Source organism: Schistocerca americana, chromosome 4 (assembly GCF_021461395.2).
Source record: "Schistocerca americana isolate TAMUIC-IGC-003095 chromosome 4, iqSchAmer2.1, whole genome shotgun sequence".
NCBI lineage: Eukaryota > Metazoa > Arthropoda > Insecta > Orthoptera > Acrididae > Schistocerca > Schistocerca americana.
Window position 1 is genome coordinate 420,913,296 of NC_060122.1, and position 27,177 is coordinate 420,940,472.

Sequence of the window (27,177 nt, forward strand, 5' to 3'; positions counted from 1 at the left end):
ATTTAAGAAGACACAACAAATTCAGTTCTGCACATTTAATGGTGCTACACTGATGTTGAGTGTAACAGATTCGGGGGGGGGGGGGGGGTAATAAATAGGTGATAACCTCAAAATTAGTAGGGGTGCACATAGATGGGAATTTAAAGTGGGAAGAGCACATTTTGTAGCTCGTAAAACAACTTAGTTCAGCCACATTTGCACTTAGAATCATTGGAAACCTTAGGGAAGACAAATCGGTAAACTAACATATTTTACATATTTTCACGCAATAATTACATATGTAATAATGTACTGGGTAGCACATTTTTAAGAAAAAAGTCTTCACTATTCGAAAACGTGCTTTCGGAAAAATTTTGTAGACGTCTGTTCAAGGAGTTGGGCTTTATGACTGCTGCTTCACAGTATTCACAGTATTTCCTCGTGGAATTATGGTGAATAAGTACAATTCAAAAGGAACTACAACACTAGAAGGAGAAATTATCTTTATTACTCCACATGGTTGTCTTTAGCGTACAAAGGGGTGCACAGTGGTGCTACTAAGATTTTTGATCACTTTCCAGAGATACGAGGGCTGTCCACAAAGTACATTACGTTTTGGAATTAAAAATAAATAAAGTACTGGAATTTTTTTTATTATATACAGATGAAAGCCACACATAAATACTAATTTTATACACAGTTGCCATTTAAATTAAGGCACTTATCGTAGCGATGGACGAGCTTGGAAATTCCTTCGTCGTAAAATTCGGCCGCCTGCGCCTTCAACCACGTGGTTACCTCTTCTTTTGGGACAGAAAAGGTGTGATTTTTGTGGATTTCCTGGAGAGGTTCACTACAATAAACTCTCAAAGGTATTGCCAAACTTTGCAAAACCTCAGAAGAGCAATACAAAACAAGCGCAGGGGAAAGTTGGGCTCAAATATTCGAGAACTTCACGAGTGGCATTTGCCGTGTGGGCCCGGGCGTTGTCGGGAATCAGCAAGATCTTTGAGCCCGTTTCCCCTGCGCTTGTTTTGTATTGCTCTTCTTAGGTTGTGCAGAGTTTGGTAATACCTTTGAGAGTTTATTGTATTGCCTCTTTCCAGGAAATCCACAAAAATCACACCTTTTCTGTCCCAAAAGACAGTCGCCATCACCTTCCTTGTCGACATTGTCTGCATGCATTTCTTGGGTTTTTGGGGGGAATTTGTGTGCCCCCACTGCATTGACTGAAATTTTGTCTCGCAGTTCACATGCTTAACCCATGTTTCGTCACCAGTAACGATGCGATCGAGTAATGAGTCGCCATCTTTCTCCAAAAACGTTAACGCTGCAGCCATTCGCTGATTTTTGTGAATCTCTGTCAAGATTTTTGGTATCCAACTTGCACAAAACTTGTAGCAACCAAGCTTTTCGGTAATGATTTCGTGCAACAAACTTCGTGAAATTTGTGGAAAACTCATAGAGTGTTCCGAAATTCTGAAATTACGGTTTTCGCGGACCGCGGCATCGACTTTTTCGGCAAGTTCTGCAGTCAGTATTCTGGGTCTTCCACTTCGGTCTTCGTCGTGATCGTTAGTTCGGGCATTTTTAAATTTTATGACCCATTGACGCTCTCCACCTTCAGTGATTATGTTATCCCCATACACTTCACAAAGCTGCCGATAGATTTCTATCGCTGTACAGTTTTTTGCAGTCAGAAACCTTATTACAGCATGCACTTCACACTTCGCGGCATTTTCAATTAACGCTGACATTTCAAACTGTCACAGTAACTCAACGGAGTACAGCACGAACGTCTCACTAGCACGGCAGGATGCCGACTGAGCGGCGGAATGCCATGGCACCAAGATGACCGCGCTAGCCCCGCCCCTAACGGACACATACGAAAACGTAATGTACTTTGTGGATAGCCCTCGTATAAATGTCTGGCAGACAGCAAAGAAAAGTTTGAAGACGAACTGAAAAATTTTCTCCTTAACAGCTCCTTCTCTTCTACAGAAGAATTTATGTTATTGGAATGTGTAAGAGGTTATGGGTACGAATTACTAAACCACATGCGCATATTTTATTTTTTCCCATAAAACAGAATAAAATAAAATAAAGGAAACCTTATACATGTTCCGTAAGTAATTATCTTTACAAACTAACTTGCGATGCGAATGTAAAATGAATCGTTTCACATCAATGTGATTTATCGAGCGCAATGATCCATGGAACATGAAACTAACTAACTAATTAACTAACCACTGCGCTGCCCACCTCCAAGCGCAGCCCGAGACGCAGCGCCAGCTGTCCGTACCCCGCCCACAGGCTATACCCGACCACGGTCGCGGCACAGGCTTTCGGGAGGTGTACAACGTTTGAAGCGGCGGAGCAACAGACTTGTGTCGTGCTGTTTCAACACCGCTCTGAGCAGCGCAAGCACTGCCGACCGCGCCCTATAAGGATGCACAAGAGCTATGGCAGTGCTAACGGGAGTGGGCTAAAAGGAACCGCCATACCCAAATCTACAGCACATTAGTTAAGCGTGACTTGTCTTTTTGCTTTATGTTGTTATTGTGGCAGCTAGTCTTGTACGGTAAAGATTTAGCGGCGACACTGGTTGTGCAGTGGAAATTGCTGGCTGTTGTGGGGGCGCAAATATATCTACATATATCGCACGCCATTTTTCTGTTTGTATGTGTAGGCAAATCTTAGGAACTAGTGTAAGGGTTTTGATACATCCACTTACTAGACTGACTGATTTACGACGAGGGTTTGTTTATATAATTTGTGACCACTTTGCCATATAAGTCCTCTGGCTTAGAAGTACTCGTGCGAAGCCAGGGCTAGTCACTATTATACAATGTGAAACGCGTATAAGTGTAGATAGCTCTATACATGGTATGTTAATATGTACACGCGTCACTGCGTTGGTTGCTTTTTCTCTGAGTAGAACAGTCGTCCCACAAAAACATCACAAACTTTACTACCTGATGTTTCTTGCGTGACTGTAACTGCACCAGTAAGTGGAGTACGCCTGTCACTACAGACTAATCGTTTTGTATCCACACGACCACACTTCAATATCTGACATGAAGCACAGGGGAAATTAACATTAATGGCTTGCTCTTGCCACATGTTCTTGTAGGAACTACTCAACCTGCAAACATACAACTTGTAATTGTTAGTGTACAAATGATGTAAATACTGACCTAATGTTCAGTACACCGTTCTCAGTTCAAAAATGGTTCAAATGGCCCTGAGCGCTATGGAACTTAACATCTGAGGTTAGCAGTCCCCTAGAACTTAGAACTACTTAAACCCAACTAACCTAAGGACATCACACTCACCCATGCCCGAGGCAGAATTCGAACCTGCGACCGTAGTGGTCGTGCGGTTCCAGACTGAAGCGCCGGCCGTTCTCAGTCACCAACAGTAACATCTGCACTTATAAGCATTACACCATGTATATGTACATAACAACTTTATTACAACATAATAAATATTCAGAACTCACTTCGAAAAGATGAGTCTGTGTTTTACATATGCTTAGAGGATTACACACAAGATAAATGCCTGGTATTAAGGACAACAATAATATAATAAGAACAAATAACGTTTAAAAGCTAAAATTAAGACAATGAAATAAACTTTAAAAAAAAAAAAGCGAAAGCAAGGAGTGAGATCAGCAACTTACACAGGAGATCAGCACTACACCTCAATGGCACTACGGTTAAGTGAAATGCCGGCCAGTGTGGCCGAGCGGTTCTAGGCGCTACGGTCGGAGGTTCGAATCCTGCCTCGGGCATGGAAGTGTGTGATGTCCTTAGGTTAGTTAGGTTTACGTAGTTCTAAGTTCTAGGGGAGTGATGACCTCAGATGTTAAGTGCCATAGTGCTCAGAGCCATTTTAACCATTTGAAGTTAAGTGAACTAAGGAACATACGCACTGACGGTTAGCACATTCAGACATTCAGTGCGACTACAGTAAATCAGAGGAGCATTTCACTGAGGACTCAAGTACAGGCCACACAGTACACGGCGCAGGCAGCATCAGGAAGACTTCGCCACTTGACCGGCATGCTTCCGTCGGCGCTGCTCTGTGCAGTCTCTGTGCTGTGCCCCAAAGTGCACGGCCACCGCGTTGCGCCGTTGCTCTTTCGTCCTCCCACTAACACGAGACGTCATCCGCCCGTCGTCAAGCACCTACCCCACTCCACTATCCCAGCGAGCTACTCGTTACACTGCTTCTGGCCAGACCCTATAGGTCACTTCAGGCGATACCTCGTCGACACTCGTGGCGCTAGCTGCCGCCGCCTTAGATGTTTCAGCCCTCTCTCGACTGCAGCAAGGAATAAATAACGCATGAAGGTCCATGTTGGGTGGGGTGGGCTCTCTACTGCGCTTTATTGTCACGGAACAAGACCGAGGACTGCTGTCATACGTTTCTTCATGCCACTACAGGGGTAGGCAAAACGTGAACAGTGGTAGTAATGGGATGGTTGTGTTTGATGGATCCCGCTGGACTGTGCGTGTTCAGTACGGACTACGCATCAGTGCAGGTTGTTTACGAGTACTGCACACTACTTATTTCCATTCGGAGGCCGAGGATGACGTGCAATGAAAGGCCTAATAGAGTTCCGAAGAGAGCAGATTGTGGGGGCCCTGTTAGTTGGAGCCTTAGTAACAAAGACAGCCACCTTACTGAATGTTTCAAGAGCAACTGTTTCAACAGTCACGACAGAGTACATAAAACATGGAAAGACATCATCGTGTAAATGTAATAGTGGGCGTACATCAAAACTAAATGACAGAGGTCGTTGTATGCTAACACTAATTGTGCCAAAACAACAAAAAACTACGGCGGCTAAAGTGACTACAGAGCACAATAACTATCTTCGAGATCCCGTATCTATCGACACTGTCGGCTGAGGACTCCTTAAAGTGAATACTCATGGACGAGCTGCTATACTGAAACCATAGGCGACGACAAACAACACAAAGAAGCGTAAAACATGGTGTCAGGAGCATAAGTCCTGGATGGCTGATCAGTGGAAACACGTCATATGGTCCGACAAGTCAACGATTTCGTTATTTCCAACATGGCGCCGGGGTTATGTCTGGAGAACTCCAAAAGAAGCCTCAATCCTGATTACTTGATTCCAAAGGTTAAGTATGGAGGTGGAAGTGTTGTGGTATGGGCAGCCATATCATGATATTTCGCTGCTTCCATCATTACTCTTCAAATGCCGTATTACAGACAACGATTATGTGAACATTTTAGGCGTCACATGCATCCCATGATTCAAATGTCGTTCCCCGACTATGATGTCCTATTTCAGGACGATAATGCGCCCATTCACATAGCCAGGACAGTACAATTGTGGTATGAGGAGCATGCAACTGAACTGCAGTGTCTTTCCTGGCAAACACAGTCCCCCTTCCTCGACCCTGCAGGAGTTAGAGGAGGTTCTGATCGAAGAGTGGCATAAAATTCCACTGGAGACTATACAATCATTATATGCCAAGATTCCAAGAAGAATCGCAGCTGTATTAGCGGCAAATGGGGGTCCAAAAAATAATGTTCAAATGTTTGTGAAATCTTATGGGACTTAAATGCTAAGGTCTTCACTCCCTAAGCTTACACACTACTTAACCTAAAATATCCTAAGGACAGACACACGCGCCCATGCCAGAGAGAGGACTCGAACCTCTGCCGGGACCAGCCGCACAGTCCATGATTGCAGCGCCTTATACCGCTCGCTTGGGGGTCCAACCCCTTATGAATAAAGCATTCCCAAGTCAATACAGGTGTTCACATTATTTTGTCTGTCATCTGTGTTCTTATCGCGCAAAACTCTTCACCTCGGCATAACCGCTGCACCGTATATCCAACGACTGTTTACTGCAGACAGACATTATGTGGACTACTGTATCAGACATGCGCCCTATGTGAAAGCTCCATTAATGAATTTCCTGATCCCTGATCTGCTTACTCATGCAAATATTACAGTTGCCACATTTCGTTCTCATGTAGTGCATATTTCAGTTCACAAAATTACTACAGATATGTAATCAGATTACTTTATAAATCAAATAATTATCTACAGTACGTTAACAGGCCTTATCTCAGTAACGAGAACGTTAGTATATGACAGCATGTATGTCGTACGCGGACGCTACACAGTGTTGAACTCCAAACTAAATGCAGTATTAAGAGGCCGCACGACTTTCAGAAAAAATTGTCGTTTTGTGACATCCGTACATCCCAACTTCTAGTTTGAAGGACGAAAGAAATTATCTCAGGAATAGACATTCACTACTGTGGCGTAGCGCCATTCATCGCCCTGTGAATATCTTACGATAGTTAGTAGCATCGCATAGGTTATATGTGACCGCTTTGCAATAACAGGTGGTTTGGCGTGCACCAGCCTGCAACTTCGTGAAAGATGTCGCTATCTTATTGGCAACGCCATATAAAGTACACTATCATAAATTAAATTCCACCTGTGCTATAACCCAAATGACACAGTACTTTGTAAACGGTTTATGATGTTATGACGCTGCTAATCACTAACATCTGCAATAATTTCAGCCATGCATCTACTGTACTTTCAGAGATACACAAAATCACACAAAACAACAAATTTTGAACTTTCATAAGTTCAACAGTTAACAGTGTATGAAGAATTTTGATGAAATTTCTAGCTTTTCAGTAATGAGGAAAAACACCTGTCAGTAAAATATTATATTATTCGTAATTGTTTTCGATTTTGCTCACATTAAGATTTTTGATGAGTATTGCCAATTTTATATATTTACCTAGTTGAACGCAGGAACGAATGTGATATAACCCTTCTGAAGTGGTGATTCTTGACTTATTTTAACTTTCTATTTTTTAATTTATCTTCACTCAGTTTCAAGTTGGCATCGTTATGGGAGATCCTTCACTATGGCTTGCGGTACCTTGACCTTACGCCACTGTGCAGGTGCCACAGAGCCGAAGAGCCGACATATTCAAGGTGCCTGAATGTCGGATGTGGCTTAATATTTTAACCTTATTGAGGAGTTTCGTAATGGACATCCAAATCTGTTCCCTGAGGAGCGGCATGTGGAGTTCCATGTGGATGTCCTGGATCCGGGCCCAACGAGGTGCACGTAGTATGGCGCGAAAGCAACGATTCTGAACTGTCTGGAGGAGGCGTAAGGATGAGGGGCAAACTGCGCCCCATGTCGAGCAGCCCTAAAAAAGCTCCAGGAGGATTGTTGCAGAATAAAGGCAGAGCCTGGTTCTGGTCTGTAGTTCCGTGCTGGCCAGTGTGGGATAGATCTGGTTGAGAAGGTGTAGCAGCTTGATTTGTTTCTCTCGTATATTTGCGTTAAGAAGTAGCCTCTTATCAAGGAGATTACCAAGGTATTTAATTCCGTCCAGCCAGTTCAGTGCTCGAATATGGAGACAGACGATCGCAGACATCAGGGCGTTGTCCTGTAAACATCACGGCCTTCGTCCTTTCTGCATTGAGTTTAATACAGTCTTGCGGCGCCCATTAAAGGCAGTTGTCGCTGGAGGCTGTTGATGACGTCAGTGATTCTCGACTACTCGTCAGCAAAGCCGTATCATCAGCAGATTGGGCAAGCACCACTCGCGGCAGGACTGGAAGGTCGTTAATACACAAGACAAAGAGAATAGGTGACAAAACCGATCCCTGTGTCATGCATTACGAAAGGTGTTTGAGACTGGAGCGTCGCCCTTTGGTCTTAACCGCTATCTTCCTGTCCTGAAGAAAGCTGATGATCAACTTGATGCAGTAGTCAGGAAGGTCGTGAAGGTCATACAGTTTGGTGGTCAGTTTGTCACGCAAGACCGAGTCGTACGCCTTCTCTATATCCAAAAAAATGGTGGCGGTGTAATCAGACACTTTCATATTATAAGCGATATATTCTGAGATCCGTAGAAGTTGCAATTCCGCTGGAAGCCGAGGCTGAAATACGAACTGATCTGATCTTATCACATCCTGTTCCAGAATTATATGACGTGTTCTGTAGAGTAGCAACCACTCAAGGATTTGGGACATTGTCGGCAAGAGACTGATTGGCCTATGATTGGAGGGCTGGCTTAGATCTTTTCCAGGCTTAGGAACAGGCACCACCTGAGCAAACTTACAAGCTTGTGGGAAGTATGCCAATGGCATGCACCTGTTGTAAATGCATGTGAGCAAAGTAAGTGGCTTCCGGGGTGTGTGCTTAAATTGGTCATGAGTGACACCATGTGGTCCCAGAGCAGAGTGAACACTAAAGTTGCGAATTATTCGTCGGATTTCCGCTGGAGTCGTGAGAAGTGGTTCTGCTTGTTGGACAGTCTCTCCGTTAATTGTACTCTCTGCCTGATCCCATGTGCGTCACCATCATTCTCTGGGGTATCCACCTCGTTCGAAGCGAAGAGTTCTCCTTTGGCGAGTGCGTCGTAGGTGAATCCTGCGAGTCCCTGGAGTCCTCGGTTCAGTGGTCGTGGATTTCATAAGATGCGAACAAGACTCCACTCGTTTCGTGATTGGAGCAGGAAGGTGGACATTTTGTCTTCCCACACCTTAGTTCGATGTTCTAAGGCCGTCGGCGAAGTTGGCCTGAGAGGTGTTTCATCTCCCTCCGATTTTCATGGTGGCGATAGCGCTCCCAGCGACGCCTGGCGCTATTCTTGAGAGTTTTTAATTATTGGACGAGTGGAGAGAGGTACTCTCGATAAGAGATATGGTAGGTGGTGGTGAGTGATTCCTGTTTGTATTTCTTAGCTTTTTACCAGTTAGTTTCTCAGTGGTTTCATCAATATGGGCTGCAGATGAAACGTCTGCAGTGGGTTAGACATTGTTCTGCAGCCACTGCTCTAACTGGACGTTTGTCAAGGGTGTCGCATCAAGTTCAAAGCCCCTGTGATCACGCCCAAGACGGACTGGTTGTTGGAGGTCAAGTCGTTGATCGTCTGCAATTGCAAGTCCACCCTCAGATTCTTAAGCATGGCCACGTCCGAAACATCTGGTCTGAGATGGAGTTCGATGGAATGTGTTCTGGACCCTCAAGCACGAACGTGATAGCATCAAGTCGTTCCTCCAAATCATAGAGTCTCTCACTACTCGGATTGTTGAGTCGAGAGCGCTTTGAATTGATGTCACTACACATTACGATTTTCTCAAATCGGTCAAATATCGACAGGAAACACCCTTCAATGAATTGCTTGTATGTGCTGGGGTACAGAGAGATAAGCGTTATAGGGCTGTAGAAAGTAGAAATGGTGATGGCCGTGGCTTCAAGAGTTGTTAGTGCTGGCAGAACCGTTGGTGCATGTGTGATGGAATTCTTGATAAAAATGGCAGTACATCCCCCGTGGCCATTGGCACAGTCTGTCCTGTAGCAGGCCACGTTGTGCAAATTAAAAGTTTGTGTAGGATGGAGGTGTGTTTCAGTAAGAAATAGAATGTCCACACGATGACGAAGAATAAACTCTTACAATTAGATAATCTTATTTAAAACTTCATTGGCATTAAATAAACAGGGTGAACTTGAAATAGGGCCGTCAGTCTGAAGATGATGGTTGGTGCTTCGTTGAAATTCTTAAACGTAGTCGTAATTATGGCAAAAATGTTCCGTTATTGTAACTCAGAGAGGAAGTCAGAAATGCTTGAGAAAGTCTTCAGAGGTTCTGTGTAGTCGAAGGAGGATTGTTCTCCTGGTGCTGACGTTGGTGGTCGTCGTCCTCGTTCCCATGCCGACTGTCTTGTCGAGGAGACCGGTGGACCAGGTTAGTTAGGAAGTCTTACGAAGTTCTTCATATTGGTTAGAGTCAGTGGTGGAGTTGTTTTCGCCGCTTGCTGTTCTCGTATACGTGCGGCTTGGCCTTGGGCCGTGTAGGTGCACAGAGTTGTTGAAATGTGCTGCAACCTCTCCAAATAGCAGGGTGTTCTTCACAGCAATTTGCACAAGTTGTTTCTTGCGTCAGAGATTTTTTGCAGTTTTGCGCCTTATGTGGGTCTCCACATTTGACGCACCTTCCAGGAAGTGAGCAGTAATGTACAGTATGGAAACAACGCTGGCAGCGTTTACACAATGAAAGACCCTCCTTCGGTTTTTAAGTTTCCACCTTCAATTTTGTGTCCATGATATGATGTATATCGTAAATCAAGTCACTCGTTGTGCCAGCAGTGAGTGACACACAGTGGATTTGTTGGGCTATTAATGTATTCGTCTTGGTGGCCCTCACCTTGTACTGGTGCACCACAGCTTGTGTAAAACAAGTGGCGTGTAACTCAGTCTAAACTTGCTTCTGTGTAATTTCGGCTGGGAGATATTTAATGACGACCTTGAGCATCGTCTCACTTGGGATTTGGCGAGTATAGAACGGAATTTTTGCGTTCTGGATGAACTGAAGTGCTATCCGTTGATCCGCTATCGTTTCGAAGTGGTACGTGATCGATTCCTCGTTATAGATTGCTTTGATTGGTCCAGCCACACGCCTTTTCAGTTCGGTGTTTACGGAATGATATTTGCCCTTGTACTGTGTAGTTATTGACGGAATTTTCGTTGGTGGAAGTTTGTTGTGCTTCCATCGTTCTTGGTAGAGGCATGGCTTTCATTGATTCACCCTCCACTTGCAAGATGATGAATTGGTTGGAGATTGGTAGTGGAATTTGTAGCTAAGTGGCATCAACGATGTCTTCCGTGTTCTGCCTCTTACATCCAGTTAGTTTGTTTCGGAAAAGTTGGAAACCTGCCTTTTTGTTGTTGTCCGACGGATGAGGAAGTTCTGAATCAGATTCAGAGGCTGGTATTGATACGTGGTAAGAATCAGAAGACTCATCGTCATGTTGCCTTGGCGTGATTTCGCCGCGTCTAGCGGCCATAAAGCGCCAGTCGGTCTCGTCTCCTTCGATCGTTGTCTATTATCCGCTGTCCGCCACGGTCTTCGGTCGGTGGAATGTTGATAGGTAGTGGGGTGTGAGTACCCGTGTGACCGTCCTTCCCGTGGAGCTCAGGCGTGTTCCAGAGCTCGATCGTTGACGTGGAGGACGCGGGCTTACTGGTCGAGGCCGGGGCCCAGGCGCTCCGTTGTTGACCGTTCGCGCCATTTAAGAAGTTGCCGCGTCTGCAGCCTTAGTCGTCGTCGCCGAATTTCCTTCCTGCATGGCCATGCTCGTCGTAGACGGAGCTGCTGATAGGGCCACTGGCGGAGCAGGTACCGCCAGACAGCGATCAGCCAGCTCCCTGTGCGGCCGAGACAGCTGCCTCGGCCGCTCGCTCCGCACCTGCGCTTGGGCACCGTTTACTCCGACGTCGCATACTCGACTCTGAGGCGCGAAGACCGATACGCGCCCCAGTGGAAAGCCACACCTCCAGAAAGACAGAGTTCAGCGCCTCCTGTCAGCTTTGATGTAACCAACTACCCATCGTTGGTCGGCCCAGTTCAGTGGCAGACTTCGAGAGCACCAGTATTGGGTAACAGGAAGACGTTACTTAGCCTGCGTTCTGCAAGTAGTAATAGCCACTAATGTAATTGCATGTAGGAGGCACAGCACGCACAGGAATCATGACAAGTTATGTTTCTTCCCTTAATATAAATGAAGCTTTCTATTAATTTGAAAGTGTTTTGTACAAATGATTTTGGATTCGTCCCACCAGCCATCGCAACTACTCTCCTTTCTTGTTTGTGTCGGTGCTGACTCCCACAGCAGCCAACACAGCATCTGAAGACGAGGATTACAGAACCAATGCTGCCTTCTTACTTCGCCGCTCGCCCTCCATCACAGTGCGTCACTAATATTTCTCTCTTTTCTCTCAGAGGCACGTTGCTACTAATTGTGATCTTTATAGCAGACAAAACGCAACGCTTTCGCTATTTTTGTCTAATTAATTTGTTGAGGCACTCCTTCCATTAAAGTAATCCCTAACCTGCCCCTTACACCACCTGCGCCTACGCCTCCGTTTGCTCCTGGCTTTGATCTAATGCATTTTATTCAGTTTGAGACTCACAAAATGTCGCAGTTGGTGACGGCAGTCCAGCATCTCATTAATGCACCAGCCGCTGTTGCATCAACTCCGCCACAAGAGCCAGTCATATCCACGGCATCGCCTCCGCACATTTCACCGTTCCGAACTTTCAGTGAGCAGCAGAAGAAGTGGAACGAGTAGTACGCTCAGTTCAACGCAAATTGTTCTACACATTAAGTGCAAGGTACTGTGAAACTTCTAGTCAAAGGCCGGCCGTTGTGGCCGTGAGGTTCTGGCGCTTCAGTCTGGAACCGCGTGACGGCTACGGTCGCAGGTTCGAATCCTGCCTCGTGCATGGATGTGTGTGATGTCCTTAGGTTAGTTAGGTTTAAGTAGTTCTAAGTTCTAGGGGACTGATGACCACAGATGTTAAGTCCCATAGTGCTCAGAGCCATTTGAACCATTTTTTTCTTGTCAAAGGCCGTCACAAGAGTTTACCGTCTCGCTCCGATTGCAAGTGTTACTTATTTTTGAAGATTTAGTTTACGCTCTCATTAAGTATTAACGAGGATCAGTTACAGGTTGCTGCTGCTCGTTACAAGTCCTTTCTATTGCGGAAAAAGCCAGAATAGACATACAGCGTTTGACACAACAGTGTCTTTTTTAAATTAGCTGTGGACAGTATTAAAGTAACGCAATGATTCATGATGCAACTGCGTACAGAGTGCCAAACCGTACAATTCGTGAACAAATTCTCAGACATTCTGATCCTACTTTGAAACAAGTGTTACAAATTATTGACCATCATGGCTCGTCTTATAATGCCATGGAAAACTTTGAAGTAGCTCCAATTTGCAGTGTAATGCAAAGTCACAAACAGATACAGCCTTGCGACTGACCACCGCACGCGAACAGACCACCACACAGTGGCCTGGCCAGGGTAAACAAGTGTCAACGCAACTGTCTACCGTGAAGTCAAGTCCTTGCTGTTTTTCCATGCATGGAACACAAAATAACTCTTCGCGGAACGCGACTTGTTTTGCTTGTGGAAAGCTGGGTCATGTATTGTCTGATTGCTTGCAAAAGAAAAAGAACTCTACCGACGTTCGTTCTCGTTAAGTACGGAGGACCTTCCCACTCAGTGAATACAGTTTTTCCCATGCCGAGCACTGCTACTGGTAATGACCAAATTCAAGATATGCCTTCACCCCGCCCAAGTGGTTTGCAACGGAAGTCAGGTAAACAGATGTGAACTTAGTCATTGTCGTACGCTGTATGCGACTTCAGTTAGACACCGGCGGTTCCATTACATTGCATAATCGTGCCGCTCATGAATAGTTATCCTCGCCACAATTGACAAAATGTTGTACACAACTTACCACGTGTAACGGTCAGGACGTTCCAGTGCTTGGTACACGTAGTCTCCCTAAAACATTCCAGATTAGTCCGCAGCTCGTGGTCGTGCGGTAGCGTTCTCGCTTCTCACGCCCGGATTCCCGGCGGGGTCAGAGATTTTCTCTGCCTCTTGGTGACTGGGTGTTGTGTGATGTCATTAGGTTAGTTGGGTTTAAGTAGTTCTAGGGGACTGATGACCATAGATGTTAAGTCCCATAGTGCTCAGAGCCAGTTTTTTGAACATTCCAGACTCACACCAGAATAGGGACATTTACACTCCTGGAAATGGAAAAAAGAACACATTGACACCGGTGTGTCAGACCCACCATACTTGCTCCGGACACTGCGAGAGGGCTGTACAAGCAATGATCACACGCACGGCTCAGCGGACACACCAGGAACCGCGGTGTTGGCCGTCGAATGGCGCTAGCTGCGCAGCATTTGTGCACCGCCGCCGTCAGTGTCAGCCAGTTTGCCGTGGCATACGGAGCTCCATCGCAGTCTTTAACACTGGTAGCATGCCGCGACAGCGTGGACGTGAACCGTATGTGCAGCTGACGGACTTTGAGCGAGGGCGTATAGTGGGCATGCGGGAGGCCGGGTGGACGTACCGCCGAATTGCTCAACACGTGGGGCGTGAGCTCTCCACAGTACATCGATGTTGTCGCCAGTGGTCGGCGGAAGGTGCACGTGCCCGTCGACCTGGGACCGGACCGCAGCGACGCACGGATGCACGCCAAGACCGTAGGATCCTACGCAGTGCCGTAGGGGACCGCACCGCCACTTCCCAGCAAATTAGGGACACTGTTGCTCCTGGGGTATCGGCGAGGACCATTCGCAACCGTCTCCGTGAAGCTGGGCTACGGTCCCGCACACCGTTAGGCCGTCTTCCGCTCACGCCCCAACATCGTGCAGCCCGCCTCCAGTGGTGTCGTGACAGGCGTGAATGGAGGGACGAATGGAGACGTGTCGTCTTCAGCGATGAGAGTCGCTTCTGCCTTGGTGCCAATGATGGTCGTATGGGTGTTTGGCGCCGTGCAGGTGAGCGCCACAATCAGGACTGCATACGACCGAGGCACACAGGGCCAACACCCGGCATCATGGTGTGGGGAGGGATCTCCTACACTGGCCGTACACCACTGGTGATCGTCGAGGGGACACTGAATAGTGCACGGTACATCCAAACCGTCATCGAACCCATCGTTCTACCATTCCTAGACCGGCAAGGGAACTTGCTGTTACAACAGGACAATGCACGTCCGCATGTATCCCGTGCCACCCAACGTGCTCTAGAAGGTGTAAGTCAACTACCCTGGCCAGCAAGATCTCCGGATCTGTCCCCCATTGAGCATGTTTGTGACTGGATGAAGCGTCGTCTCACGCGGTCTGCACGTCCAGCACGAACGCTGGTCCAACTGAGGCGCCAGGTGGAAATGGCATGGCAGGCCGTTCCACAGGACTACATCCAGCATCTCTACGATCGTCTCAATGGGAGAATAGCAGCCTGCATTGGTGCGAAAGGTGGATATACACTGTACTAGTGCCGACATTGTGCATGCTCTGTTGCCTGTGTCTATGTGCCTGTGGTTCTGTCAGTGTAATCATGTGATGTATCTGACCCCAGGAATGTGTCAATAAAGTTTCCCCTTCCTGGGACAATGAATTCACGGTGTTCTTATTTCAATTTCCAGGAGTGTATAATGTTGTGTTCTCGAGACTGTGAAAATATTTTCGGGTATGATTCATCTGATTTGTTTGGCCTTCGCATTCAATTGAAAGGACAGTGTTAACTATTGTGGAGTTTCCTGATTTATTTTCTGAAGGACTTTGCAGAGCAAATAGTTTTGTCGTGTACGTTACAACGAAGGACAACGCGCAGCCTAATTTTTTTCGGGCGAGTCCCGTCCCTCATGCACTTAGAGACAAAGCTGCAACTGAACGTAAAAAGCGGGAAGACAGTTGTGTTATTGCTCCTGTCCAGGCTACTCAACGGGCTTCTCCCTCAGCGATCTTACCAAAGTCTTCTGGAAGACTTCATCTTCGGATTGCCTTTATACCTACTGTGAATCCACAAACAATAATTGTTAGTTATCAGTTGCCTCGACCTGAGGAATTAATGGACAGGTTTGGTGCAGGCAGCTATTTTTTCAAAAACTGACTTACGCGATGCGTATTTACAAATTCCGCTAGATGTGGAGTCTTAGAAGTGTTTATGGTCGAGACACATTTAGGATTGTTCAAATTTTTGCCCCTATCCTTTGGCAGCGCTTCCGCGCCTGCTACAGGGTTATTACAAATGATTGAAGCGATTTCACAGCTCTACAATAACTTTATTATTTGAGATATTTTCACAATGCTTTGCACACACATACAAAAACTCAAAGTTTTTTTAGGCATTCACAAATGTTCGATATGTGCCCCTTTAGTGATTCGGCAGACATCAAGCCTATAATCAAGTTCCTCCCACACTCGGCGCAGCATGTCCCCATCAATGAGTTCGAAAGCATCGTTGATGCGAGCTCGCAGTTCTGGCACGTTTCTTGGTAGAGGAGGTTTAAACACTGAATCTTTCACATAACCCCACAGAAAGAAATCGCATGGGGTTAAGTCGGGAGAGCGTGGAGGCCATGACATGAATTGCTGATCATGATCTCTTTCCAGTCTCCTGTTTAAGAAATGCCGAACATCATGATGGAAGTGCGGTGGAGCACCATCCTGTTGAAAGATGAAGTCGGCGCTGTCGGTCTCCAGTTGTGGCATGAGCCAATTTTCCAGCACGTCCAGATACACGTGTCCTGTAACGTTTTTTTCGCAGAAGAAAAAGGGGCCGTCAACTTTAAACCGTGAGATTGCACAAAACACGTTAACTTTTGGTGAATTGCGAACTTGCTGCACGAATGCGTGAGGATTCTCCACCGCCCAGATTCGCACATTGTGTCTGTTCACTTCACCATTAAGAAAAAATGTTGCTTCATCAGTGAAAACAAGTTTCGCACTGATCGCATCCTCTTCCATGAGCTGTTGCAACCGCGCCGAAAATTCAAAGCGTTTGACTTTGTCATCGGGTGTCAGGGCTTGTAGCAATTGTAAACGGTAAGGCTTCTGCTTTAGCCTTTTCCGTAAGACTTTCCAAACCGTCGGCTGTGGTACGTTTAGCTCCCTGCTTGTTTTATTCGTCGACTTCCGCGGGCTACGCGTGAAACTTGCCCGCACGCGTTCAACTGTTTCTTCGCTCACTGCAGGCCGACCCGTTGATTTCCCCTTACAGAGGCATCCAGAAGCTTTAAACTGCGCATACCATCGCCGAATGGAGTTAGCAGTTGGTGGATCTCTGTTGAACTTCGTCCTGAAGTGTCGTTGCACTGTTATGACTGACTGATTTGAGTGCATTTCAAGCACGACATACGCTTTCTCGGCTCCTGTCGCCATTTTGTCTCACTGCTTTCTCGAGCGCTCTGGCGGCAGAAACCTGAAGTGCGGCTTCAGCCGAACAAAACTTTGAGTTTTTCTACGTATCTGTAGTGTGTCGTGACCATATGTCAATGAATGGAGCTACAGTGAATTTATGAAATCGCTTCAATCATTTGTAATAGCCCTGTATATTCCAACATTCGGTAGCTTACAGCAGAAGTTCCATTCTGTTCGAATTACTTGAACGATATTGCGCTGTCAGGACTGACATCGGAGGAACATGGCTACGCCGCAGAACGTGACGGAATTGCAGTCATATTGCATCCGGTTTGTACCCAATGCAGCCCAGATCGCGGCTCCGTTGCATAGTTGGGCCGGAAGAATGTGCTTTCTGTTTGCAAAGAGTATCAGGATGCATTCCAGAAACTTAAATAGTCTTGTTGAGTGACAGATGCCTTATTCATTTCGATCCCGCTAAGCCTATGGTTTACGCAGTGGGCGCTTCTTCGTAGGGAATCGAAGCTGTGGTCTCGCACAGATTCGGTTGACAGGACAGCCCGATTGCTTTCGCTTCCTAGTTATTGACGAAGACTCAGTGTAAGTATTCCCGAATCAAGAAGGTAGCGGTAGCTATTTTCTGTGGTGTGACAAAGTTTCACCATTATCTGTTTGGTCAGCAGTTTTACCTAACGAACTATAAACCACTTCAGTCTTTGTTTTATCTGTCCACACGTGTTCCGCCACGCACGGCTCAGAAGCGGCAACGTTGGGCATTGTTAATTGTTACAGTATCATACAACCAATTCTGTCCCCAGATTGGCATCCTACAGAGATCTTGCGACCTGCGCTGCTTTCGGTGCCTCCTTCTCACCGCCTGTGGAACCGATGGAGCTGGACCCATAGCCTTCACCGCAGCAACAGCTCGCTCGCCCCGACGCCCGCTGTGGCCCCGGGGAGTGGCCGAGCGGTTAAAGGCGCTACAGTCTGGAACCGCACGACCACTACGGTCGCAGGTTCGAATCCTGCCTCGGGCATGGATGTGTGTGATGTCCTTAGGTTAGTTAGGTTTCAGTAGTTCTAAGTTCTAGGGGACTGATGACCTCAGATGTTAAGTCCCATAGTGCTCAGAGCCATTTGAACCATTTTGTGGCCCCGGCGCCATCGCCGCCGTCCTCATCGCAGCACTCTCCATTTTTCGTCCGACCGATTCAGGGAGAGAGTGGGCGCCATCCATTGGTTTTCCAGCCATCGCTGGTCAGCCCACTTCGGTCGCACCCTTTGGGAGCACCAGTGCTGATAAGAGGAGGCCGCAGCGTTCGGATCACAGATTAACTTCAAATTTTGTACGCCTTTAGTTGGCCATTCAAACAACATAATGTGCAACTAGTAAGGTGCGTTATTCTGGGAATTCCGAAATAATCGTAAGAGAAGTTTTACGCATCTATTATGCAACTGTTGTATCTGTGTGAAGGTACCAAATATAAGAGATCATTGTAGTCAAGTGGTTAGCGTTCGTGTGTTGTAATTGGGACGTGGAAAACGCGGGGATTCAAATCCCGAATTAGGATCAATGCTTTATTCATCACTTGTCACATTATTTAATTTATATGACAGTTAAGAAGTAATGGAATGAAAAAAAACACATATTTGCTTGAACTATTTGCATGAAGTTTCAATTTATATTTTCCATGTCTGTATCACAAATACCATGTGATGCGTAGTCTATGGTTGTCGCGTGACTAGTAGTGGTTGTTTGTAGATGGCACACAGGAGTCCAGGTGACTGCTCCGTGTTCGAGAGTAGTTCAGAGTTCTAACTAAATACTGTGAGTATTATTAACTGCATTAATCCTAAGGCTTAAGCTGTGCCTTGAACGTGATTCAGTTGTTGACACAGTTCATGTTCTTATTTGTTCCAGGTGAATAACCAGTTGTTTGCGCTATTGTATAGGAATTTATTAAGGTATTTTCGTAGGCAGTTTGGTGGACCTTTATGTGTAACTTGTTATGGTAGCTGTCAGGTGATGATAGTAGTACTAGACCTATGTGTAGTTATGTATTATGACCCGAGGTAAGTCTAAAAGTTTTATTGCTATCTTATACTTCCCTGATGAAGTTGTCCCAGATATGCTGACTAGTTATGGCCAAGATCGGAGGATTGTAAAATGTTAATGTTGTTTCCCAGTTATGCATGTTGCAGCAGAGGTAGGATTTTTTTTAATGGAAGAAAGTTTTGCATTTATTGTGTGAAGCCTTCCTTAAGGTTCTTTATGGGTTACAAAAATATTTTGATTTAATTAAAATGTATTTTATTCAGTGATGTTAAGTAAGATGACTGTCAAACTGAGCCCCACAAAAGTTAAATCCTGCGACACAGAAAATCTGAGTTTATTTGGTTTTACGAAACTTATAATTTAATAGAACTGATTTAAAGTAATTTGTTAAATTCAAAAGCCAAAATCGCACAAAATATTTTTTGTTCAGAACAAACCGTTTCAACAGTCTTTACTGTTATCTTTAGGTCTTTAAGACCTTTTTGTAGTAAAACATGTTCATTTTACACCGAACCTCATGCACAAGATGACAAATAGTTAAAACTCAGCACATTATAAACGTTTATCAGCACTGAAATATTTTAAAAGACAAAGCACCTTGTTCAAAAGGCCATGTTCATACACATATTGCTCACAATATATATTTATATACCTTGTCCAAAAAGCCATGTCCATGTATGAGTACATGGACATAAACGTACATGGACATATACATTTACATATAAGGCCTTATGGACAGGTACTTTGTGTTTTTAAGTATTTTAGCGATTACCAAGTTTTATAAAGTGCTGTGTTTTATCCACTTGACATCTTATGCATGAGATTCAGCGCAAAATGAACATGCTTTATTACAAAAGAGTGTTTAAGACCTGAAGAAAACAGCAATGATGGTTGAAACCGGTTTTCTTTACTAAAAATATTTTTGTGATCTTGGATTTTGAATTGTTTTTAACACTTAAAACAGATCGCTGTTCAGAACTCTCATAATAAGAAAATTCAAATGAAGTAATTTGGTTATGTGACTGTTTCAGATCGGAAATCGCGGGATTCAATAGATTAGATTTGAAGCTGATTGACTGCATTTCAATGCGTGCAATCAGCAGACAGCGATTTTACTCACTTTAGTACAGCAGTCTAAGAAGGACTCACTGCTCTGCTTTTGTGGCGATGGGACGTGTTCGCATTGAGCTCTGTAAATATTTATTAATTCTGAGCAGTTCCAAAGTTTAGAAGTATATGATGATGTTTTTGAGAATGTGCAGCTACCTATGTAAGAGACTATTACGTAAATTCCTTATTTTCTACAGGTATGTGAACTTTGACTTATTTGGAATAACTTAACTTCCACGTGGCATGCTATGTAAAACGTAGCCACAAACTTTTCTAGTTAGAGCTGAATAAATTTGAACATCCATAGAGTATTGAGTGAACATTCGATCCACAGGCAATCCTTTCGAATTTTCAGTAGCAGGTCAGGATTATATCATAAACTGCCTGCCAAGAATGATTGTGTTGTGCTCCTGAGAATCGTTATTTCAAGCAGTATGTAGTAGTAACTTGGTAGTGCAAAACCGTAGTTAAAAGAGACAACATATCATAGTTTTCATTCTACAGCTTTCTCCCATTTGGTAGTCTGCTAAAGAAACTTGGAAAAAAAATTTGCACCTTCCCGATTCGTTTAGTTAAGCAAGTTTCTATTACACCTCTTCTAGCCGAAAAACATTTCTCGTATCTCCGTGCCAGGTGTGTCCTGCAGAAGAAATTGTCGAAAGGTGAGTGAATATGTCTTTCGTAGGCGACAAACCGCGCCGCCACGCTATCTGTAGAAATTCAGAGAACACACAGAAATATTGGCATTAATAAGTGAAAGTTACAAGACCTCAGTTAATCCTGATGCTACGATTCCTAAAGGAACGCGGCTGAAACGTAAAGCGTTACCTTTTTCTACAACAGCAAATTGGATTTTAATACAAAGCCAATAGGTCTCTGGATTTGGCGTATTCTTAGAGCGGTTTTCTGAGGCTATGATCATTCAGTTTCCTGCTGTCACTTCTTGAAAGCTGGTATAATTTTTGACAGGTCTGCATTCAACTTTCAGGCACCTTATGGAATGTCCAAGCAGCTAGCGTTACATAGCTCATAGCTGTAGCGCATTTAATTAAAGCGCCAGAGTTCCCCTTCGGGAAACTATCTCGCAATCAGGCCACTTCGCGTCCGTCAATAGATAGCACCACTGACGCTTATGTGATTATTATCGCTCGTTACAGATCCGCTGGGACTGGCTTGTTACACGGACGGATCATCGCACTGGGAGAATCCAATAATTACCATCACCATGAGTGTATCCAACGACTGCATCCTGAATTCTCGCAGGTTTAATTCTAACATTCGCTCTTCCGGCTAGTGACGGCAATGACTGGACTCAGGTACGTACAAGTGGTTTATTTAACGCAACGGATTTTGTAATGCAATGTGCTGGGTGCTGTGACTTATGCACCCACAGTGAGAGCTAGTTATTTGTATTAATCTAGCAAATTGCTAATTGTTTGCCTCTCCATTTCCTAGAATTCCTAGACTTATCCTGCGGATAATCAATTATTCAGGATATGTAGACAGGTTGCCTGTCCCCTTCAAACTGGCTCAGAGGCTATACTACATCAAATAAATCAGAGACAAACAAATTAGATGATCAAGATAAATTACTGCCTACGAAAGTACGAATGCAGTTATGCTCGTCACATTTACTTAATATTGAACCCATAGATATTAAAATCATTGAAAAAATTAATATTCTTAGAAATAACATAGAGTAAAGATTTCCCTTGTACTGATATTGGCCTTTCACACAGAATGGCTGACATCACGGGACCCATGACCTCGCTGTTTGATCCTCTCTCCTTCCCCCCCCCCCCCCCCCCAAATCAACCAACCAACTGACATTACTGTTGTACAAAAATCAAAAGAAATTACTACCCCAATAAGCAATGTGAGATCTCAGTGCAGAAAGAATAGTACTTGTGATCTCAACAACTGATCATAACGTCCACACAATTCCACCAGCGTATGCTACATCACAGTAAAAAGCGGCGATACAGAGCGCTGCTTCTAGAAGGGAATCCGCTGTATTGCCTACGATCTCGACAGCCAGGCAGCTGAGACCACCGCCTCTCAGGGTTCGCGACCCTTAAGCTGCTCCCGCTATTCATCGCTCCCCGAACTCCACAAGGACGGCCCCCGTGGACCGCTTATCCCACAGCTACGCGTCTCAGGAGCTTCTCAAGAGGTTCATGGGAGGACAACGGATTGGTACAAGCATACTCTCCCATCCTTCATACACTGAGCTAGTACATTGCTTCTACCCAGTCACACAGTATGTACAAACTGTATGAATTAAACTAAGTGTACTTGACGATGTCAGTCACACGGATGATCCAGTAACGAATTGGAACCTATTCGATATCTCCTTGTAATCGCTTAATCAAGTAATTAATTGTAAGGTGCGAAGTATTGCCACCTTACAAAATTTAAACTGGGATATGTTCCTAACCATAAGAGGAATTCTGAACTATTCAGTACGTTTGTAAAAGTAAACATAAACAATAATACCAAGCAAGCAATGTTAGTGTATTACATTATTCGTTAAAGATTGCAAGGTGTTCACAGAGCGTCAAAATCTACAATTTTGGCATAAACAAGAAGCGCCATGCAATACTGTGTTAAGAGCTCCTATAAAGAAGATTCTATCAGATCGGTTTTTTTGTTAGAGCGTCAGGATAATGTTCATTTCTCTTTCGACAAATTGGATTGGCTTAAACGTAACAATGGGTCTGGGTGTGGTCAGCGACTGTCAACCGAATTTTATAAATAATACAAATATTTCCATGACCCACAGATACAATTAATGTCAGTTGTTCCCACAGCCTAGAGATGCTCGATTTCGATCCTTATTACCGTCTCGTGTCCAATTTTTGTATCGCTTTCTTCTTGGGTTGCAGGAAACCACGATTGACGACACGTCTCTGGCGGGCCGCTTGAATTTGCGCACTTAATGGCCTGGTTGGCTAACTTCAGTATTAACTAATTCGGAAATGGAACCTCAAATTTTTTTCTTAACAATTATATCACAGGGAAACATATCCTGCAACACCGTTACAAGCTTTTCAGACTGTTTCTGATCACTTTGTATAATGATGTATAGCCAACACCGGAAACAATCCCATGCATAACGCGTATTATAAATTTTTAAATTATTTTAGCATACTCAGATGACCTTAATATGTGCCGAAGTATTATACAATGTTTAAGTGAGAAGTTGGCAGGAAAGCTGCGAATTCCACACTTCACATTTTAACATGCAAATGACCATGTACGTACTTCTTATTCAAATGTTGAAGTTTCCAACTGGCCTGTTGCCCTTGATGAATCTATTATCCCGGTGTGAATATGATCGTGAAGCAACTCTGTATTAAGTTTTATAATCCTAACTCATCAGAATCTAAAATCTGCATTTTAAACATCGTAATTATTAACAGAAAACAAAACTTCCCCAAACGTTATGTACAAGCAGAATCAGGAAAACTCACTGAATTTAGCGCATTGTTAGATTTACAATTATTTGTCCTTCGTAGTTGCAGTTTAAAACAAAGCAAACATTCCCAAAAATTATAGCTAGTTCATAATCTGCCAACAGTATCACATCGGTCCAATTTAGAAAATAAACTAAAAATAATTTAATGCAGATAGCCCACTCATTGTCGTTTTCGGTCAATAACTGTCTCACCGGTTTGCTGCGGAATATCACGACTGCCACACCTGTGGCAATCTTTTCATATCAGAGTATCTCTTTCACCCAACTTCAATAATTATTTGGTCGATATATTCTTGTCTCTGTCTTCCTCCATACTTTTTACTCTTACGACTCTCTTAGCACCACGGAAGTTATTTCCCGATCTCTTATCACATCTCTTCTTCTAGTCGCTATTTTACGTATATTTCCTTCATCGTTCAATCTCCGAGAAGCCTCCTCACTTCTTACCCTATCTGTCCATTTGATTTTTCAGAATCCTTATGTAACATCACAACTTACAAGCTTTGATTCTTTTCTTTCCTAGCTGTCTCGCAGTCCATGATTAACTTTCCGTACATTGCAGTGGTCCAGACGTATTCTCAGAAATTTATTCCTCATATAAAGTCTTACTAGCAGAATTCCTTTAAACAAAAATGCTTTCTTTGCGCGTGACAGTCTGATTCACCTTCCACCCTTCGTCCGTTCTGCTTTATTGTTATTCCAAGGTCCCAATTTCTTCGCATGATCTGCTAAATGATCCGCAGTTTTGATGTCAGTCTCATTTCTGGTACCACTAAGTACCTTTGTCTTTCTCTGGTTTACTCTCAATCCGTGTTCTATGGTCATGATACTGTTCATTCAGTTCAACAAGTCCAGTAATACTGCCTCAGTTTCGTTGCGATGTGCACTGTCATCAGCGAATCTTATCATTAATATCCGTTCAGTCTCACTCCTGAAGCCCTCATTTATTTCCTACACTGTTTCTGCGATATACTTGTTGATGAGTATTGGAACAAGACTGAATCTGGACTCTACGCCCATTTAATCTTACCACTCCTCTTATGATATTCGATTTTTACAGTTCGCTTTTGGTCCTTGTACATATTACATATTACCCGTGTTTTCATAAAGCTTACACCTATTTTTTGAGAATTTCAAAGATCTTTAAACATTCTGCGCTGTCTAATGGTTATTTTAAGTCAAGAAATATTTTAAACATATCTTGATTTTTGTAAAACCTTTACTCCACTATAAGTCGCGTGTTATTATCGAATGTCTGGTGTCTTTACGTTTCGTGAAGCAAAAGTGATGGTCATCTACCAGATCGTAATTCTTTTTTCCCTTCTGCTCTGTATCATTGTTGTTAGCAACTTGAGTTCATGAGTGGTTAAATTCATTGTCCCCATTTATTCATCCTTGCTATCTTACAGATTGAGTGGATGATATTCTTCAGAATGTTCAATGATAAGTCTCATAGATTCCATACAATAACTTGAATGTTTTGGAAAAATGCAAAGGGTCGTCGTACAAAACTATGGGCCTATATCGCTGAAGTTAGGAGGTTGTAGAATTTTGAAACAGGTTTTACGTTCACGTATTATAGCATTTCTGGAGACGGAAAATCTCGAAATACGCTGACGGAAACAAGTAGCAACACCAAAAAGCAATTAGTGTAGAGTAATACATTTCGGGAATACATTTGTCTAGGTAACACATTTAAATGATTAACATTACAAATCGCAGGTTAATGTAAGCGAGAGATAAGCTACTGCCAATGCGAAATGCTGGCACGTTAATAAACAGTGTAACCGCCAGAACGCTGAATGCAAGCATGCAAACTGCATGCATTCTTTTGTAAAGCTACCGGATATTAGTTTGTGGGATGAAGCTCCATGCTTGTTGCACTTGGTTGGTAAATACAGGGATGGTTGATGCTGTTTGTGGATGACAATGGAGTCGTCGACCTGTGATGTGTGCTCGATTGGAGACAGATCTGATGATACAGCAGCCCAAGGCAATATGTCGACATTCCGTAGAGCGTGATTGGTTACAACAGAGGAATTTGGGTGAGCGTTATGCGTTTGGGAAAACACCCCCTAGAATACCGCTCATGAATGACAGTCACAACAGGTGTGTAGATACACGGTGACAGACCCACCGGATATGGTAAAGTTAAAATTTAATTGAAACAAAAAAATCAAACAGCGATCGACCATAAGTGCCGGCAAAGACATTAATTATGAATGCGCGGTAATGTGCAGACAAATGAACAAAAAACATCATTCATTTTTTCTTTGTACATGATTTTGTTTCACTCCCTCTCATGTACAAGGATGGTTAAGATGTAAAGCTCAAAGTATGAAGTATGAAATATATGTGTTAAGTATTATAAGTGAGTCTGAATAAGAGAAGACTTAAAAACAGTATTAAGTACTTTTATTGAAGTGGAGCTAACTAAGGGGGATTTTCTTCATTTTTTGACACGAACTGGTGTCCTTGAACTCGGCTGGCTGCATCTACAATTGAAATGTAAGAGAGGAAGTCCGAATAGCCTGAATTCGTACATTTCTAATAATGCAGTTGTACTACACTTTAAATTTCTTTCCATTTATTTATTTTTATTATAATACAACTGGTGACCTGAGTGCCACGACTTCAGGGCACCGGTTGTAAGTAGAGTTTGTTAACTATTGTTATAGTAAGAAATTTCGATGATATTGTCATTAGTCATAAAAACTAATTGTCTGTATTTTCTGTTTGCATGACTCACAACGAGGAGCACGTAAAGAAAAATGGCAAAAATTGAGGAGAAAATTTTGGAAAGAAATAGGAATTAGACCCAGGTTATGTAAAATTGTCCATAGTAAGCTGTTTTGTTAGGCGCAGCAAAGGTAGGACTGCTATGCAAGTTGCTTGCATGGTTACGCTTGGTAGGGCCTCTTTTGATGTAGATAGAAACCTTTTCCTCGTTATTCCTGTCCTTCAATTTTATGGTGGAAAATTTACAGGAATTTTTCAGTGTGATACGCATTGTCAACAAAACATAAGGAATTGCGACACAATGGTTTGCATATCATAATAGACGTAAAACAGGCTTTTGCATTGCGTGAATCACAATTATCAAGTGTAATAATTAGCATATGAAATTTTAACGTTTTTGTGAAATTTTTTATTTTTGCATATTCATACAACATCGCAGAAAAATGTACGTCAATTGTTGATACCAATAGCGAAAACACATTCAGCCAAGATGGCGTAGAATTGTGCGATCGAACAATTGAAGTTCAGGCGTCGTGCATGCCTATCACAGAAAGTTTAAGTAGGTCAGAGATGAGTGTCGCAGGTGTGACAAATGTTAGCGACGCTCCACAGCAGAATGACCTTGCCGACACAGTGTTTAAAACTGACGAGACAATGTCACGCATCTCCCAGGGCGATACGCCGCTCATGAATGAGACACTGGAGAGCGATACAATTATGAGTCATGACAACACGTTACAAACACCATTTGTTCGCAACACAAACATTTACTTGGAAAGTACAGCTGTGTACAACCACAGTAGTATAGCTGAAGCACTGCTATGTCAATTATTATATAACATAAACACGAATTTTGATAATATGAACACCAATCTCATGATATAAAACACAATATGAAAATTAAATTTCAGTGACATGAAACAAGATATGAATACCAAAATTGATAATTTGACACAGAATCTGAACACCGCCACACACGATCTAAATATAATGAAACGAGAGCAAAAACATTTATTCAAGCATTTTTAAGACACGGTCTCACAGGAGTGCAA